The 17,473-nt window shown below is 43.3% G+C and overlaps 1 long non-coding RNA gene across 1 annotated transcript; it reads right to left on the reverse strand.

The window, feature by feature from the left end:
- Nucleotides 1-250: 250 nt before the first annotated feature.
- Nucleotides 251-17,314, reverse strand: LOC143934074 (uncharacterized). Its single transcript, XR_013263205.1, has 3 exons — nt 16,571-17,314; nt 4,655-4,749; nt 251-1,237 (listed from the first exon to the last, which is right to left on the reverse strand). It is a non-coding gene; the product is annotated as an uncharacterized LOC143934074 (long non-coding RNA).
- Nucleotides 17,315-17,473: the final 159 nt, after the last annotated feature.

Genomic DNA, 17,473 nt, shown 5'->3' on the forward strand with positions numbered 1-17,473 from the left:
CAACAACAAAAAAAGCCCTGGGACTGATTTCTTGTGTCTAGATGCAAGTGGAAAATGCATGTTGACTGGCTGTGCAGGAATAGGGGAGACAGCTAATATATATATATATAAATGTGGCACTGCCCCCTTGTGGGTTGCCTAGAATTGCATGTTCACCTGCGCCACTTTGACCCTGTGAACTTTCCAGCCCTTCTGACACTCTGGGTTCAGACATGTTGTATCTACCTTTAAATAACACACAGACACAATGCACATTGATTAGCTCTCTCTGATTTTACTCATTCAAACAGAGAGTCAAGTAACAGGGTCTTAGTCAACTAAGTCCTGGGTAAACAGCCAAAACTCAGTTGGAAAGGTCCCAGAAGATAATTAAATGAACAACTTGGAATCACAGACATAAAATAGAAATGCACATAGGAACAGACAATAAATGAATGAATATCTAAAAAACACCACTAATTGCTGTATATACTATCACTGCAAAAAAAGGGAAACCCAGGCCTATTTTACTTTTCATCCTAATGAAAGACTGGGTATTCTAGATCTCATGGGGTGTGTCCTTTTAAATGGCAATAGTATGAAAATGTCCAGGATGCAAAGCCTCACAATGATCTTCACTGGCAAGTTGGAGCTCATAGAACAAGAATCTTGAATGTGGCATGGTGGTATGTGGTCAAAGCAAAAAAGCTGTGCCTGGCTAGTTGTAATCCTTAGACCAATACCAGGTGTAAGGTGTCTGTATACACTGTTCTATGAGACAGGATAAAGCAAAGATTGTATTGATGGGTGGATGGCCTCTCATCAAACTGAAGAACAGCGTAGGAACCTCCTGATGAATGAGATGCCCGACCGGCTGCTGGGACCATGAGTCAACTGATTTAGCGGGTTACAGCAACGCTGCGGTTATGTCCCTTTGTGTAGCAAACAACGTTGGACCCGCCTGGGTCGGAGCTCGGATCGCCGTGTCGCTGTGTGGTAGGCCGCAGCCCTCTCACATAGCATTGCATGGGTGCTTACTTGATGGACCCCGGGAAGCAAGAGGCTTGGGCCTAGTCTGCTGACCCTTTTTAAAGCCTTTCCCAGAAATCGTTATTTCTTTGGAGCAGATGGCATGCTGGGATGTGTAGTCCAGGGTTAGTTCTGCAGAATCAGGATGTTTGTTCAGGAGACTACAGTCACCACACTGCTGGGCTCAGGAAGATGATGCAAGTAATTTCAAGCCCAGCACAAGGGAACACTGGGAGGGTCAAAGAAGGGAGAGGGTAAGTCTGCAGTGCCAGATAATTGTAGTTCACTGCCAGCTACATCTATATATCTTTATAATAAGAAAACATTTTGTTTTTATAATGTATCATTGTTTAATAAAATGTATGTTGTGTGGTTCAATAGATGTAAGAGGGAATTAGAGTCAATATACCGTATTTCAGATGTGCGGTTCATGTAGAAACAGTACCAGCAGGAGTCTGTACTGCCCTTAAAGGTGACTGTAAAAACAACTGTACAAGTAAAATAGCCATTGTGCATGCTGTGCAGTGAGTAACCTTGGCTATGCCTGTTGTGACCATGCAGATTTTCAGTGATAAATTACTATACATACACTGTTTTCTTTGCTCAAACAGCAGGTATTTTTGATCTTCTGCTTTGCTAGTCACATTTGCATGTTGTCGAGGTAGAATATTGACATACACATTCCTTAGTGCTCAACAGATTTAGAGATGTGTTCCCTATGCATGCAAACTTGTGCACTTGGCAAGTCGTACAAGCCTATCATATTAATTTAGCTTTGTTTTTTTCTCTTTAGTAAATAAGGTTAGATAAATGTCATTGCTGACCACTACTTCTCAAAATATCAGGTACTTGACTTTTATGCTGATCTAGTGATTTAATTTCTTCTGCATCACTGTCTTCATTGTCACCAAACCCTAACAAAAAGCATACTCTATAGTAAATGTGCATGACATTTTATTTTTTTAAATATGTTTATTTATTTATTTTACATTGAATATATTTGTAAAATGTTTTAATTGTTATGCCCCCCCCCCCTCCCCCAGCCTTACTGACAATCCACAAACTTAAGCTGGCTATACATTATACAGTTTTCTTGTTCAATTTTGTGCGGTCCCAAACTTGTCTTGCATACAAACGGCACACAATTGTCGGCCAACAAACATGAACGTAGTGACATACTACATGTTTTTTCATCTCTTTCGCACCACCCTTTGGGCTCCTTCTGCTAATTTTGTGTTAGTAGAAGTTTGGTGAGTGTTGATTCGTGCTTTTCATTTTTCGCTTTTGAGTATGTTTCTGAATGGCTGTTCATCAACCAGCCATGTTGCGGAATCAGAGGAGATAATGTGTTATTTATTATTAATATTCAATGGGCTCAATATGCCTCTCAGCAAATAGCTTGGGGTGTCTACTTTCCGAAATGGGGTCATTTGGGGGGGTTTGTGCCATCTTAGTATTTTATGGCCTTCAAAACTGTGATAGGTAGTGATAGGTAGTGAGGAGTGAAATAACATTTTTCACCCTTAGAAAGCCTGAAGGCGGTGCTTGGTTTTCGGGGTCCCGTACTCAGCTAGGCTCCCAAAAAGTCTCACACATGTGGTATACCCATACTCAGGAGAAGCAACAGAATGGATTTTGGGGTGTAATTTCACATATGCCCATGGCATGTTTGAGCAATATATCATTTAGTAACAACTTTGTGCAAAAAAAATAAAAAAATGTTTTCCTGCAACTTGTGTCAAAATATAAAATATTCCATGGACTCGACATGCCTCTCAGCAAATAGCTTGGGGTGTCTACTTTCCAAAATGGGGTCATTTGGGGGGGGGGGGGGTGTTTGAACTGTCCTGGCATTTTATGCACAACATTTAGAAGCTTATGTCACACATCACCCACTCTTCTAACCACTTGAATGCAAAGCCCTTTCTGACACTTTTTGTTTACATGAAAACATTTTTTTTTTGCAAGAAAATTACGTTGAACCCCCAAACATTATATATATACATTTTCTGAAGCAAAGGCCCTACAGATTAAAATGGTGAGTGTTGCATTTTTTTTTCCCTCACAGTATTTGCGCAGCGATTTCTCAAACACATTTTTTGGGAAAAAAATACACTTTTTTAATTTTAATGCACTAAAACACACTATATTGCCCACATTTTTGATTAAATAAAAAAAGATGATCTTAGGCCGAGTACATGGATACCAAACACGGCATGCTTTAAAATTGCGTACAGATGCACAGTGGCGACAGACTACATACATTTTTAAAAGCCTTTAAAAGCCTTTACAGGTTACCACATTAGATTTACAGAGGAGGTCTACCGCTAAACTTACTGCGCTCGATTTGACCTTCGTGTTGATACCTCACATGCATGGTGCAATTGCTGTTTACATATGACACCAGACCGACGATTGCGTTTGCCTTTGCGCAAGAGCAGGGGGGACAGGAGTGCTTTTTTTATTATTATTTATTTTGCTTTTTTATTTTCTTTTTAAACTGTTCCTTACATTTTTTATTTTTTTTAATCATTTTTATTGTTATCTTAGGGAATGTAAATATCCCCTATGATAGCAACAGGTAGTGACAGGTAGTCTTTTGGGGTCTATTTGACCTTAGATCAGTGATGGCGAACCTTGGCACCCCAGATGTTTTGGAACTACATTTCCCATGATGCACTGGCACTCTGCAGTGTAGTTGAGCATCATGGGAAATGTAGTTCCAAAACATCTGGGGTGCCAAGGTTCACCATCACTGCCCTAGATCTTTCCTCTGCCCTCAAAGCATCTGACCACACCGTTCGGTGTGATAAAATGCTTTCCCAATTTCCCAATGGCGCTGTTTATATCTGGGAGGGGGGACATTCCCTCCCACTGCTTGTAAAAGCAGTCTAGAGGCTAATTAGCCGCTAGGATTTCTTTTACATGAAAGCCGATCACTGGCTGAAAAGAATGATACCAAGATGATACCTAAACCCGTAGGCATCATTCTGGTATAACCATTCAAAGTCCAGCAACATACCAGTATGTTGCTGGTCCTTGTTGGACATATATTGCAATCTTTTTTTTCATGCAGCCTGTTGGCTGAATGAAAAAAAGAGATTGATCGGTGGGTATGCCTACCATTAGAATACCTCCCTTCATCCACCAACTTCTAATGATGGGCATACATGCACCATTTATATATGCCAAAGCATGGGGGCATCCTCCCGCAAAAGTTATGCCATGTACCCAAGGTCAGACTTTTCCACGGGCAAGCTTCCGTCGGAATTTCGACTGTATGTATGCGGCATTAGGAGCAAATCGCTCCTCCACCCCTGCTGCCCCCATGCTTCGGCATATATGCTCTTTTTTTTTTTTAACTGTGGTGGTAAAATCACCTCCTACAGCACTGGAGTCACGGCTTTATGTATTGTGGGAGCAAACGCTGTTGCTGTCAAGGTAAATAAATCCAGGCTGCAACTGAATGGCATACCTGCTAAGCAAATTATGGTTACCATTAAAACAAAGTAACATTACAGTATAACAGTAAGACCTTACCATACCATACCTGCAAAGCAAATACCAAAAAAAAAACATAGTAAAAAATAAAGCATTTTTTAACGCAATCTGTGCCTAAAATAAATATTATATATATATAAATCACCTCCTACAGCACTGGAGTCACAGCTTGATGTATCGTGGGATCAAACGCTGTTGCTATCAAGATAAATAAATCCGCGCTGCAGCTGAATGGCGCACCTGAAACAAAAAAAAATGGTTTCAATAAAACACAGTAAATAGTAAAGTATAAAAAAAGACATACCTAAAAAGCAAGCATGATAAAACATAATAAAACATTGCAGAATAGAATACAGTAAAAAAGAGCAACAATAGAGAGAGAATAGAGAGAGAGAGAGTTTTTTTTTTTTTTACACTTTTTTTTGTAACTGTAATTGTAACAACTGTAACGGTTCGGGTCTCTCAAAATGCAATGCCATCTTGGGAGACCCTGTGTAAGTGTGTCCTAGTCTGTGAAATGCTGTACCCTACGCTAAAACTTCACTAGTGTGTGGTAGCGTTCAAAACATTCACCAATGCAAAGACCAAGATTGTCAGGACAGAGTGGACAATAATAACGGGTGTCACGCCTATATCCGCGCTTGGTACAGACACAACATCTTCTTTGGGGGGCTCGTTGGGTAGGGGTACTCTCGAGGACATGCGGAAAATGCCTCTCATGCAGCCGGCTTACTGCATTTGGTTGGGAATGGTGAGGTGCAGAACCGTCTGGATACAGAAGGTCTGTGACAATCTCTTTCTGGAATATAAGAAAGGATAAATTCCCGCCTGAAGCACTGTAAAGCACATGAGCATTCACCAAAGCCAATTGAAATAACTAAACAGACACTTTTTGTACCAGTGTCTGGCCTTTCGGGCAACTAGATACGGCGCCAACAACTGGTTGTTGAGGTCCACTGCTCCCATATTTTGTTTATAATCGTGGACACAGAGGGGTTTCTCCACAACACCAGTCGCCGTAGTAATTTGGAATGTCTGTATGAAGGAAGGTAACAATGAAAACATCAACATCACAAGCAGGCTCTCTCCCCCAGCCTAAGACGAGAATCTACAAGCTGCTCGGTAAAGACCAGCGATTAGGTCGCACGGTGCCACATACTCCAATCTGCTGCTCCAACAAATGATTAAACAGTGGCACGCTCGTGTAACAATTGCCCACGTACAAGTGGTACCCCTTTCCGAATAAGGGTGACACCAAGTTCCACACTATCTTGCCAGCGCTCCCTATGTAATCTGGGCAGTTCTCCGGCTCTACGTAACTATCTTTTCCCTCATAAACCATAAAGCTCCATACATAGCCTGTTGCCCTGTCAGAGAACTTATAGAGCTTGACCCCGTATCTGGCACGCTTGCTGGGAAGGTACTGTTTGAAAGACAAGCGGCCAGAAAATTTAATCAGGGACTCATCAACACAGACAACTTGATTGGTAATAAACAAGGCTGCAAAATGTTGGTTGAAGTGGTTTATGAGGGGCCGAATTTTGTAAAGCCAATCGTATTCAGGGTCTCCACGAGGATGACAAAGTTCATTGTCGTTGAAGTGCAAGAACCGCAAGATCTGCTTGTATAATTTCCTGGACATGGAGGCAGAGAACACGGGCATATGGTCAATTGGGTGCTTGGACCAATACATCTGCAATGTCATGAATTTATGTATGCCCATGTTGAGGGAAAGGCCCAGAAAGGTCTTAAATTCGGAAATCGTAATTGGTTTCCAATCTCTGGAAAGGGATGGCAACTGGGGATTAGCGGCGATGTGTTGACCAGCATATAAATTCATTTGGTCCACAATAGATCTATAGAGATCTTCAGTGAAAAACAGCAAATAAAAATTTGCAGGAAGGACACTATGAGAACGACGGGCCTGCCTTTGTCTTCTTCTTAGTGGCAGCGAGACGCTACTTGTGCTTGGCACCTTGCACTGCACTTATGGGACTCGCCATGTCACCATGTGTTACTGCAGTGCTGGAGGTACATCCAGGGTGTACTAGGCCGCTGGTGCTTGCCAGTTCACCAGAAAGAATAGCTGCGCTACTACTGTCTCTCTGCTCCATACGAGGGACCTGCAGTTCTTGCACCTCAACAACATCAGAAGATCGGGATCGGGTACGCCTGACCTTAGCAGGGACCTTCGTCGTCAGAGCTATCTGTCATGGAGCCGCTGTCCTCTACAGGATCGTATTCTGAGCCTGAATATGACAGATGAGTGGCCTCTTCACTAGTGTACCTTCGATTTTCCATTTTGGGCTCTAAATTTACTGGTACAACTAGTGAGATTCAAAGGTAAAAAAAGCACCTAGGCTGTCAGCAACTATATAAAACGCTACCAAAAGTTATGTTATGTGTTTATTGTTTTATAAGTGACAATGATCGATCGATCGATACTGCACTTGGGTGGGCTGGGCTGGGCGGAGGGGAAAAATGCAGGTGCTAGCAGGTATCTGGGCTGATCCCGCTAGCAATGCGTTTTTTGGAACCCTAAACTGCTGGGGACGCTAGTATAGATCTGATCAGATCAGATATTGATCTGTTCAGATACTATACCACTAAGGGAGGTGTATGCTTTGCGCGTGGGTGTTAGCGGTACTGGCACTAACCTGAGGGCAATGCAGACCCTATCTGACCCTAAAACCTAATTGATATCACCCACCGGGCGATCAGGGGGTTAAACCTTTATTGGGTAATAAATGGCGGGTGCCCTGATGCTATAAAAAGCAAACTAATTAACCAGCATCACCTGTAACATTTATACGGTGATCACTGGTGAAAGGGTTAACTAGGGGCAATCAGGGGGTTAAAAGCTTTATTAGGTAATATATGGGGGTTCCTGACGCTATATAAAAACCTGACGGGGAACCTAAATAACGAAATAACTAACTGGCTAACCAGCGTCACCAGTAACACCTATACGGTGATCACCGGTGAAAGGGTTAACTCTAGGGGCAATCAGGGGGTTAAAACCTTTATTAGGTAATATATGGTGGTACCTGATGCTATATAAAAACCTGACGGGGAACCTAAATAACGAACAGGCTAACCAGCGTCACCAGTGACACTTATACAGTGATCACTGGTGAAAGGGTTAACTCTAGGGACAATCAGGGAGTTAAAACCTTTATTAGATTGTATATGGGGGTACCTAACGCTATAAAAACCTGGCGGTGAACCTAAAAAAATAACTGGCTACCTAGCGGCACCAGTGACACTAATGCAGCAATCAGAAAAATGATTGCTTAGTGACACTGGCAAAAGGGGGTGAAAGGGTTACCTGGGGGGCAATCAAGGGGTTAAACCTTTATTGGGGGGTAGGGGGCTACCCTGGACCTAAAGGGGCCTAAAGCTAACTGCACTGACACTTTTTACAGTCACAAATGACACTAAATTCAGTGATCAGTAAATAAATGACCACTGCAATAAGTGACACTGTGACTGGGGGGGGGGAGGGGCTGGGGGTGATCTAGGGGGTGATCGGGGGTGACTGGGGTGATTTGTGTGCCTATGTGTGCCTACGTGTCAGTGTACTGTTGGTGCACTTACTATGATGTCTTCTCTCCTCGCCGTTACGGTCAAAAAGACTGCCATTAGGAGAGTGACATCACTTCCTCCTCCCTTCACAGGCAGGGGAAACTTCTCATTCGCCAGGAGCGATCGCGAGCGGGTAGCCAGAAATCAATGGCCGCCCCCTCATCACGGATCTTTCCTGAAGCGAAATGGGCCGTCGCCGCCAGTGGGAGGGGGTCTGGTCGGACCCGCCACCCACTGGAAGGCAGGCACATACAGGTACGTGCATGTGCCTGTCCGTGCCATTGTGCCGACGTATATGTACAGGTGGTGGTCCTTAAAGAAGAAGAGAATGTGCGCTGCATTTCGAGATTTCATAATTTGCCACGTCACGAATGTTAATTCTCCATTATGAATGCTAGTTTACAAGACCGACCGCTTACGGCTCATCCTTGCTTCCAAGCATGCGTGTTTGTACTTCGGACTTTGTTTGACAGACTTGTGTACACACGCTGAAAATTTTCAAGCCTGACATACAACATTTGTCCACGGAAAATCCAACAACAATTGTCTGATGGAGTATACAAAAGGTCGGATTTTCCCCCAACAGCCTGTCATCACACACTTCCCATCGGAAAATCTGATTGTGTATACGAGGCTTAAGTATGAGCAAAAAGAATATTATTGCAGCAACTTAGCCGAACACTGTTTATACAAATGATGTAACCAGACCTTCAAACGGAAGCTACAAATTTGCATTGCTCAAAAACATACATTGAAGTCCTTTCTAATTCTGCAGGCTCAGTAAGAGCAGCCAAAAATCTGCTTGTTTATGGCAAACATTACTTTTGTCAGTAAACCCGCCATACATGGATTGAATTTTGGACGGTTCAGCAGGGATTGGCCAAATTTCAATTCATGTATGGGCAGGCTAGTTGTACCAAAGTCGATATATTCATCAACTTGTGTACATCCAGCCTGTCGGGTTTTTCCTCAATGATTAATGCTACTGGCTATAGTTAGCAACACTGATCAGTATATTCTGATGGTGGAGAAGGCTCCCCGCTGTCAGAATACAATAGCTCAGTGGGGACTGGGGAGGATTCCCCCATTCATTTTTTTAACCTGCTGATTAAACAAGAAATAATGAATCATGTATGGCCAGCTTTATAAACTTGAGGAGAAGCATTCTCTGAATTTGTTACAACCTTAAAATATATCTAAAGCCAAATTTTTATTTTTTATTTTGGATAGAGTAGGGAAAGGTTACAACCATAGCTCATTTTTTTGCCATCTGTGTCTTATTAGGAAGATTTCCCTTTACTTCATGTCCTCTTGACCCAACAGGAAGTGAGAGGATAGCTTTTTAATATGAGGAAAACCCCATCTTAGTTTTCTGCACACTACTGCTCCTAAACCGGGGATTTGGGCATTTTTTTGCTTAAGACCCTGACCACACCTCAATAAAAGCCTATGGGGTTGATTTACTAAAACGGGAGTGCACAAAATTGGGTGCAGTTGTGCACGGTAGCCAATCAGCTTCTAACGTCAGGTTGTTTGATTAAGCTTTAACAAAAAAAATTTAAGCTGATTGGTTTGGATTTTGCATTCTTTAAGTTTAGTAAATCAACCCCATAGTACCATGCACAGATAGGGTTTTAAAGGCATTTAGGAGCAACAGTGTTCACAGGCAGTGAAAGCTCCTCTCCTGAAAGCAGAAGAACTGCATTCAGGAGAGGAGCTTTTGGACACAAAAATCACCAAACGTGGCTAAACATGGCTAAACATATCTAAATACGGCTAAGCTTGAGAATTTATTCCTTTCAATGGGCAAAATAGATTAAAATTCTGGCCAATGAAATAAATAAACATCCAAATGCACCTAAGAGCATCTAAACACACCTAAAGGCATTTAAAATAACACTTATGCCGCGTACACACGATCAAACAATCGGGTGGAAAAGTCCGGCAAACTCACTTAGAAAGTAGTTTTGGACTCCAATCTTCCCGCCAGACTCGCATTTCGGCGGACAATCTGGCTGTGCGTATGCCAGCCGTACTTTTGAAATGAACGGACTTTTCCCGCCCGGAGAAAAGTCCGCTCATTTTAAGCACGTCTCCAGGTAGGCGGGGCCTGCGAAGGACGCGTCACTGGCCCCACCACCTGGTATGGACTTAAAGGGGAACCCCAATGCCGAAAAAAATCAGCGTGGGGTTCCCCCCCAGGTCCACATTAGACCCTTGTCCGAGCACGCTACCCGGCCGGCCAAGAAAGGGGAGGACGAACGAGCGTCCCCCCTGAGCCGTACCAGGCCGCGTGCCCTCAACATGGGGGTGCCTTGGGGAAGGGGGGGCCACGCCGCCCCCCCACCCCAAAGCACCTTGTCCCCATGTTGATGAGGACAAGGGCCTCTTCCCGACAACCCTGGCCGTTGGTTGTCGGGGTCTGCGGGCGGGGGGCTTATCGGAATCCAGGAGCCCCCTTTAATAAGGGGGCCCCCGGATACCGGCCCCCCACCCTATGTGAATGAGTATGGGGTACAATGTACCCCTACCCATTCACCTGTAAAATAAAGTACAAAAAAACACAACACACAAGGGTTAAAATAGTTTATTGCACAGCTCCGGGGGTCTTCCGTCTTCGGGGGTCTTCTCGCCGGACTCCTCCGCTATCTTGTTCTAGCTCTTTTACTAGCGGAGGAGCCCGGCTTTCTTCCTCGCCGCCGCCCTCTTCTTCCGACTTTGGGGGTCTTGTCCCCCTCTTCGGTTCTTCTGCCAGGCCACCACGCCTTCTTCTAGCTCTTTTACAGGCGGTGGCCCGGTCTTCTGTCACTGCTGTCATCGCCGCCTTCTGTTCTTCTTTTCTTCTCTTCTTCTCTTCAGATGCTGCCTCGTCGCTCCCTCCGCTCACAATGATGGGGACCGGGCACGCGGCGACTTATTTAGGGACATCCCTGGATGATGTCCCCGCCCAGTATGATGTCAGAGTCCCAGCATCCTCTGGGACTGTGACATCATACTGGGCGGGGACATCATCCAGTGATGTCCCTATATAAGTTGCCGCGTGCCCGGCCCCCGTCATTGTGAGCGGAGGGAGCGACGAGGCAACATCTGAAGAGAAGAACAGAAGGCGACGACGACATCAGTGACAGAAGACCGGGCCACCGCCTGTAAAAGAGCTAGAAGAAGGCGCGGTGGCCCGGCAGAAGAACCGAAGAGGGGGACAAGACCCCCGAAGTCGGAAGAAGAGGGCGGCGGCAAGGAAGAAAGCCGAGCTCCTCTGCTAGTAAAAAAGCTAGAAGAAGATAGCGGAGGAGTCCGGCGAGAAGACCCCTAAAGACAGAAGACCCCCGGAGCTGTGCAATAAACTATTTTAACCCTTGTGTGTTGTGTTTTTTTGTACTTTATTTTACAGGTGAATTAGTGTATTAGTCCGCTGAAAAAGTGCCGTGTGTGGGCAAGTAGCTTGTTCGGAAAGTCTGACGGACAGTCCGGCGGGAAGTACGACGGACTAAGTCCGCCGGATAGTCGGCTACGTGTGTACGCGGCATTAGTTGAATTTTAATGCTGATTTTCTCCAATCAGGAGAAACAGTGTTTACAATAAACCAGTGTGTATGAGGCCTTATGCCGCGTACACATGATCAAACAATCCGGTGGAAAAGTCCAGTGTGTGGGCAGGTCTGCTCGTTCGGACAGTCCGGCGGACAGTCCAGCGGTTTGTCCGCCAGATTAAGTCCGCCGGATAGTCTGATCGTGTGTACGCGGCATTAGACAGTTGTCTCTTCAGAACTTTAGATTATAAGCTCCTTGAGGGCAGGGACTGATGTGAATGTATAATATATATTAGACATGTGCATATCGTTTCATTTCAAATGAGTTTTTTGTCAAAATTCAGCATATTCATTCATTCGAAAGCAACCGAATGAACGAAAGACTATTTGACAAATTTTTTCTAAAACAAATTTTCTAAAGGAACCAAAATTCAAAAGAATGAAAATCCGAAAAAGCAAAAGTCAGAATGTATGAAAATCTGAAAATAAGAACGAAAATCAGAAAATTCGAAAGAACGAAAAACTTTTGGATGATTTAGTTTTTTAGATTTTCTATTATAATTACATTTTTAACCATTATTATAGTTTTTTTTTATTATTTATTAATAATAATAATAATAATAATAATAATAATAATAATAATAATAAAAACAACTATAATAATAGTTATAATCTATTAAATTATAGGTATTGGAATTTACTTTCAAATCTGGCTAATGCCTTGTACACATGGTCGGACATTCCAACCACAAAATCCGTTGGATTTTGTCCGAAATTGGTGTTGCATACACACGGTCGGACAAAGTTGTCGGAAAATCCGATCGTTCGGATCGTGGGGACAGTTGTTGCATATGACGGGACTACGTAGAGGCTAGTAGCCAATAGCTTTGGTCTCGTAATTTGATCTGAGCATGCGTGGCACTTTGTTGGAATTCTCTACAAACGATCGGAAAAAGTTTGATCGGATTTTTTTGTAGGAAAATTTTAGATCCTGCTCTCAAATTTAGATGGAAAAAGTCCGATAGAGCCCACACACGGTTGAATTTTCCGACAATATAATCCGATCGGACATTCTACGTTGGAATTTCCAACCGTGTGTACAGGGCATAACTGTTAGTGAACGCAACGAATACGATATTATCCAAAGTTATGTATTATCTGAAATAACGAATGCCGCATCTAATTGAATGGAACATAACGAATATGAATGCCGAAGTTACAAATTATCAAAATAACAATAACAGCATCTATACGAATGGAACATAACAAATTTGAAAGCATCCGAAGTTACGAATTATCGAACTAACAAAATGCTCATCATGACAAATGATCTGATAAACTAAAAACAAAAAAAAAAAAGAATGAAAAGAAAACTAAAGAAAACTAATTTTTCAGAAGTGCACATGTCTAGTGTATATGTTAAGCGCTGTGTAAATTGAAAGCATTATATAAGTACCTGTAATAAATAAAATAAAAATGAAAAAAAATAAAATAAACAAATGTCCCCATTGGAAAATGTCCACTCTATTTGTGCTCTACTGGCATTTCAAAATGTTGGATTTACCTTCACTTTTATTCCCTTTCAAATTAGTGATCGGCCCAATCAGAGAGAGTAAATCTTCCAAACAGAGATAGATGATAAAAAAATTCTGACAGTGATTTTAACCTCTTACCATTTCTATCCGATTCTACAAAAAAGTTTTGCCTTTAGTTATACTTTAGTCGCCATTCCAAAGCCGTTATAAGAGCGCAGTGTTTACTTTTTACATGTACTTTCCCAGTCAAAGCCGAGATGTCAGGCTGAGTGTCAGGTCATAAGGTTGACTTGCCTTTACCTGAGCTTAGGACTGACAGTAGACACCCACAGACTGTCAGGTAACAAATGTGCTGTCAGGAATACATTCAAGAAAACTGAAGAATTTACTAAATGACAGTTTTACCCTCTGCCAACAGTACAGAAATAACATCTATTAACAGCCCTACATTTAGGCAGCAAAAAGATAAGCCTCCATGAAAACATCAACGGCCTCTCTGATCAGTATGAAATTCGCAAAAAGCTAGGATTGCCACCTCATCCCTTTAAAACCAAACACGTATGATTTACACAGGTCATGTGGCTAATTAAGTTGGTAACTGAACTCACTTGGGGCCTCATCTGCATTAAATTTGCCTCAGAACCTGTGTAATGATTATGTGTTCAGGTTTAAAGGATTGAGGTGAAAACCCTAGTGTAAGCAGGTGCTTAATAGGGTGTTTTGTTGCCAGTGTTCATTATCTGTCTGGGTTAAAGTATTTGTTAACCCAAAAAAAAAAGAAATAGAGATCCTGTTGTCCTGTTCCCACATAGCACATTAAATAGCATAGTGCTTGTGCTGTGTAACCTGCCCCTTTCTAAACTGTAAAAAAAACCTGGCTGATCCTGCCACTACCTGTGTCCCCCTCTCTGTACTGACCACGATAATCAGGGCCACCACCGTGTTCAGCGTACGTCCCTCCTTCATCCACAGCTCTCCTCTCTGCTCTCCTCTTTCCCCCTCACCCCCTCCTCCCTGCCTGCCAGCTCTGTGCCTGTGTCTCTGTCTCCGCCCCTTGCTGCTATTTTTAGTATTAAAATTTTAGAAATGGTCACTGCCAGCCCCTCTATTATAGCTAGGCATAACACATTGTATAGGTCTTTTATTAAAAGAAGGCATGTAAATACTGTTTTAGAGCAATCTTCAGGCCAGGCACGTGACTCTCGGGCAGTCTCCAGGGCTACTGCGGGAGAGGCTCAGTGGCTCAGTGGCCATGTGACCTCCCTGGCTGATGTCAGAGGGAGATCTCGGCCCCTTCTGCAGTAGTCATGTATTGGAGTTGTACAGTGGCCGTGAATCACGTGACTGGCTTAAAGATCGCTCTAAAAAGGTTTTTACATGCCTCATTTTAGCAAAAGACTTCTACAGTGTGGTATGCCTAGCTATAATAGAGGGCCTGCCAATGATTTACATATTTGGGTTAATAACCATTTTAAGTGCATTTTCTGCTTGTTAACCCTTACCACTCAGGCAGTATCACTTCAGCTGGGCAACATTAACTAACTAGTCCAGTTAGTTAATGTTGCCCAGCTGAAGTGATACTGCCTGAGTGGTAAGGGTTAACAATGCTGTTCAGGTTTTTCTGAAAAGTATCACCCTCTGCTGGAAAAGCATATAAAAGGGAAACTGTATATAGGTTAAAGTTCTTTGCCCTCTGCAAGGGGAAGGGGAGAGTGCTGCTAAGGATATAAATGCCACTTTGCCAATTTACCATACCCTGTGGGAGCCCACTCAGGGTTTGAAGGGATATGAACTTTTCTGCTAAATGGACTTTCCCACCTGTTTAAGGTATGACCACCTCATGGGGCATAAAGGGGCAAGGGGGCACTAAGAGAACTTTGTACAGGAATGTGTATTGAAGATCTGTTTGTTTGTCACCTTTTAAAATTACTTAAATTGCCTGAAGTCACTAAAGGTTCATGCATGGTGTATCTGAAAAACAAGGAACAGAGATGAGTTAGTGAAGATACAGTACAGAGGTCTAACGAGCAGAGAAGCTACCTGGATAAGGCTGTATTGCCATTTATAAGGACTACCGTACTAGTGTCATGTGCATAAACAGCCAGCCAGTCATAAAGCGGGTGACATGGCAAGGGTGATATCTCTGGTAGGGAAAGAGCTTTGTGCTTAGGCTTCTCCCCTAGCATCTGCTTCCCCACATACTGGGACCAACCTTACGGCACAGAGCACTCTAGTGATCCAGCCTGTAGTCACGGAGGAAGATGTAGTGAGGCCCCTGGGAGAAGAATAAGCACAGTATATGTACAAGTGAGCTTTCTAGAATCCAAGTGAAACATATGGAACAATGTCACTGGGAGGCCACTGTGAAGGTGTGGGAGAAAGTGACACAGGGTTTTCACGTAGGAGTGTGGGGCTCCAGAATGTCAATCCTTAACAGAGAAAGGTCATTTTTAATTTTTCTCCTAGTTTTGGAATTCTTGAATCAGGGGTTTGATTTCAGAGACTCAAGTGCTTTGATATGAAGGGGTCTCCAACCCGGTGTTCGTGCTTTGCCAGTAACCAGCAGGCTAAGTGGGAAGATGTTCACAGTGCTTATATTTTAGGACCTGAAAATAGTTCAGGACTCGCTCCATCTATGAGACAGGAGAACTCTGTGCAGGGGTCAGGAGGCCACCAATCCTTCCCCAGGAGTGAGAGAGGCTGCACGGGTCAGCCAAAGAATGTATGTCTGCATAGGGCAGGAACAGATAGTGGCAGAGCAGCTAGGAACTGGAAGATAGCTGATGTGCAGAGTGTGTACAGGAGCAGAGGGGCTGTGTCTGATGGTCTGGAGGACCAAGGCAACAGGCTTGAGCAGGGGAACTGCTAGAGAGAGACACAAGGTTGAAGTTGTTTGAGTTCATGTTCATGGTGGAAATCCCTGCACGGGAAACTGATTCTCTGAATACACTTTTCTATTTTATTAACAAAAGTGGGCCAGCAAGCCCTTAAAAAGCAATTATTGGTGGACTGAACTCAACGACATGCACTACTATTGAGTGAAAACCCCCAAACCATCACAAAATGCACTAAAGCAGGCTTTCCAAGTGGCAGAGGGATATATTCATGGCATCAGGATATACTTTCTTTACATTTGCTGCCAGTCAGACAGATTTTCATGCTGAAAGATTTTCCCTCACTTCCTGTACCTGTGTAAACCTAAAACTTTTGGATTTCTCATAATTTTCTGTACCAGAGGCAACAGTCACCAAGACCAATACTTAAAGTCATAGTTCACCTTTACCAAAAGATTGCTTATGCCGGTAAGGAGTGTCTGTGGAATGTGCAATGTGGTGCAGCAGCAGTAAATACACCGTCCAGATGCAGAGAACAGTACTTGTATTAATGTAGAATCCAATAATTTTCAACATACCCAGCAGAAGGGCACCTGATCAGGAACAGCAGTTCGTAGTGGAGCAGGCCTCAGATGTGTCGACAACGTCTGTCTTGTGGGCAAGAATGCAACCTGGCCAGTCCATACCCAAATAGGGAGGTTTCTAGGAAGGATGACATGTCCCTATCCTTTCCCTGCTTGTCTGGAACCACTCCCTGCTGCTAATCACTGTCTGTCAGACGGGTGACCTATCCCTACACTACCCACACACAAAATGCCTGCCAAGCCTGGGAGCCAGGGCCTTACGTAGGCTCTGACCGACCCAATATGGCTGCTAGATTCACATGGGGCGGCAACATCCATTGTGACCCAGTGACCCAGGAAACCATAGAGTAAAGAAGTGTCTTTTGACTTCAACTCCAACTACAATGTCGCTGGGTTGAGCATCACCTGCACTGGAGAAAATAGACTGCAACTGCCTACATTAGAAACATGGATGCTGCCCTTGGGACTTTGAATGAGCTATGTACAATTGGCTGATAAAATTGATAAATGTAAATACAGTAAAGTATTTATTATAGAAATAGTCACACAAAAAAAAGTAAAATACAAAAGGCAAAGCCGTTACAATATTGCACATAGTTAAAGATTGCATTGCATTTAAAATACATAAGTATACATGACATCTATAACACCCGATGTGTTTCACAAGATGTGGCTTGCTCTTCATGGGTGGATGCATGTGAGATATATGTGGAGATGAATAATCAAAAAGTAATGTAACACATGAATAAATGATGGATAAATGTTAAGAGGGGCATCACAGAAAAAAAAAGACCCCATACTCACCAATCGGCAAGGCCTAGGTGTCTGTGGCTATGTTCACCGAGGATGGTAGCAATATATGCTTGGGAAGGGAGCCGAGGAAGCAGTGTCAACCAA

The sequence above is a fragment of the Lithobates pipiens genome, unplaced genomic scaffold (assembly GCF_037356315.1).
Source record: "Lithobates pipiens isolate NorthernLeopardFrog02 unplaced genomic scaffold, aLitPip1_a1.2 Scaffold_27, whole genome shotgun sequence".
Lineage (NCBI taxonomy): Eukaryota > Metazoa > Chordata > Amphibia > Anura > Ranidae > Lithobates > Lithobates pipiens.